This window comes from Dermacentor albipictus, chromosome 10 (genome assembly GCF_038994185.2).
Source record: "Dermacentor albipictus isolate Rhodes 1998 colony chromosome 10, USDA_Dalb.pri_finalv2, whole genome shotgun sequence".
NCBI lineage: Eukaryota > Metazoa > Arthropoda > Arachnida > Ixodida > Ixodidae > Dermacentor > Dermacentor albipictus.
The window spans coordinates 101,385,288-101,387,965 of record NC_091830.1 but is presented as its reverse complement, the minus strand read 5'-3'; the positions used below and the strand labels follow the sequence as shown (position 1 = coordinate 101,387,965).

Here is a 2,678-nt window from a genome sequence, read left to right as displayed (position 1 = left end):
GCGCTCGGGTCTCGTTTCTACGCGACGGCGTTTCGTTAACAGTGAAAGACTGAGGCGTCGCGAGTTGATTCGCGAGATAGAGAGCATAGAGTCTCTAGACGGGCTGGGTTTTATAAGATTGCCCACGCTGTTGCTGAGGTTACCAATGTCGCCAGGGCACCCACAAGGCAGTGGTACAATGGAGTGAAGTGAAAGACATCGCTTCTCGGCCTTTTGGCTAAGATCAAAGTGTAGTATCTGTTCTTATCAGCTTAATATCTGATACGGGTTCTATATGGACCCACGATATTAAACCTATTTTTGGAAGTTGGCGGAGTGCTTGAAGCCTGCTTCACCTCCGCCGCAGGTCGGCCCGGTATTGCACTACCTCCGGGATCGGCCCCCGCTCACTTAGGTGAGACTTCATTCAATCAAAATGAAGAACACAAGCTCGAAGCGAGCACTCACGTGACACGCACCATTCCCATACTATACGCAACGATGCCGGTGTTTCTGAACGATTGTCTGCTGTAATGAGCCACTTGGGGGGGGGGGGGAAGGGTGATTAGCCGTGGGTTTTGCAATCAATGTAAGTCCCACTCAAAGCCAACACTGCATTTTGGAGTTCACTATCGCTTTGATCCGTAAACGACAGCAAGCTCGCCCTGCGAAAATCCGCTGCCCTAGTGGAAGAAAGGTTCCCTATGAAACAAAAATGGAGTGCCCGATTTCCGGCAACATTTTCGCTGCAGTGGGACCGAGCGCCTCGAAAACAAACTTGTCGTATGGCCAAGTGTGGCGAAATATATTCAAGGGTTCAGAGGTGCCTCAGCTTTCCAACCTGTATGTTATGAATACCTGTTGCTACCTTTTCGTCATCATCATCCTGCTGGCTACGACCACTGCAGGGCAAAGACCTCTCCCATTATTCTCCAAGCACCCCGGTCACGTGTAAGCCCGGTCACGGTCGCCGTCTAGTGCCTGCGCCCTTCCTAATCTAATCTGCCCTCCTAAATTTCCGCCACCCCGTGCTACGCTTCCCTTCTCTTGGAATTCAGTCGGTAACCCTTAATTGATGATCTTCCCCCCACATTGCATGCCCTGCGCACGCCCATTTCTTTTTCTTGGTTTAAACTAAGGTGTCATTAGCTCGCGTTTGTTCGCTCACCCCCCGAATCTGCTCTATTCTTATCCCCCGTAGCGCTACACCCATCATTCTTCTTTCCAAAGCTCGTCGCGTCGCCCTCAGTTACCCTTCGGTAATCCTTAAGGTCCTTCGTTGCGGCACTCGCGGCATCTTTCTCATTTAAATAAGGCTATTTCGTTCAGTTTTGGGGGAAAACTCAATGAGCTAGGCGCGATTGTGTCCCCGGCGCCGCTCTCAACAAGATGGCGGCGCCCAGGCTTTTTGCCTGGTGGTTCGGCTTGACGCAGAACACGCCTGCAGGGCAGTGAAGCCGCATTGAAGGGGCAACGAGCGGCGCAGTGAAGCGCATGCTCGGGCGAAAAACGCGAACATCAGCCAAAAATACAACCAAATGGCCAAATACGAATTTCCGTTATGGGAAATTGGAGTTCAGTTGGCGCGTTGCGCTCGCCTAAGGTAAAGAACATAAATGCGAGTGCCACATCAGCCAAGTCAATGCTGAGGATCGCGTATCATTTCTTATTTATTTTTCCCCTTGCCTCCTGGCCTGCGTGGCCCTAGCGCGCATGCCCACGAAAGTAATGCAATAAGGAAAACGCGAAATCATGCGGTGACGGCTGTATCATATCCATTGTGCGTGCTTTGTTCTTTTTGGACTACAGTGGTGTGCGTTATGAGAAAGTTTCAGTGACCAGCGAACCTATATTTAGAACCACATTTACGGTTACTGCTAACAAGCTGCGGGTAGGTGTTTTTTTTTTCTTTCTTTCTTTTTTTCGCTACCAACGATGGGTTATCGCAACCGCGATCGGTTGTGCTAGACGCGTTCTTGCCAAACGTTGGCTCTATACGCGACCCGTGACGCGTGGTCGGCACATTCAAGCAGTCCATTGCAAACCGTTCCAAGAAGAAGGATGCTAGCTCCACGTTCCGCCGGGAGCGCTAGTTCGAAGATTGTACTTTTAGACCCTCGAGGAAGCACCGCCATCCCACGTTTTCTATAACGCGCTAAGACTCAGAGCGACAGCGACCACTTGTCTTTGTCAATATCTCGGACACACTTTTTTTTTTTTCTTTAATCCAGATCGTCAGACGAGCCCGCGTTCACGCGCACTCGCTCTCTCCGATAAGCAGGGTAGCTCGGTTGGGGTGTTGTAGGGCCTCGCGCATGCGCTGCTGAGTTCGTCGCTTCGCCGGCCGGTCGACGCTGGCGCGGTACTGGTAATCAACTTCGACGGGCATGGTGAAACGTCACTGTGAAACGTCACGACTAGCAATGCAATGTGTTTGCGAGCAATCGGAGAAATGAGAGAGCCCCTGTAGATTAGTGGAAACGTTCCTCCAAGTATTACGTTTGCAATTTGCGCCTACGAACATGAACTAGACAAAGGAAATGATCTGTAGCCGCCTTCACTTCATAAAATTCCCGTACGAAGAAATTTGCGTGCGCACGTGATCTCCCGCATGAAACCAGACGATAGGTTAATTTTAGCCGTTCATTTCGATTTGCCGAATGTAAACCGGAACACTTTCTCCACGCGCTCTTGAGGTT

The 2,678-nt window shown here is 50.7% G+C and overlaps 1 non-coding gene across 1 annotated transcript; it reads left to right on the top strand.

Moving 5' to 3' along the window:
* Positions 1-197: 197 nt before the first annotated feature.
* LOC139051145 (U2 spliceosomal RNA) lies at positions 198-389 on the top strand. The gene has a single exon (XR_011509266.1). It is a non-coding gene; the product is annotated as a U2 spliceosomal RNA (small nuclear RNA).
* The last annotated feature ends 2,289 nt before the right edge of the window (positions 390-2,678 follow it).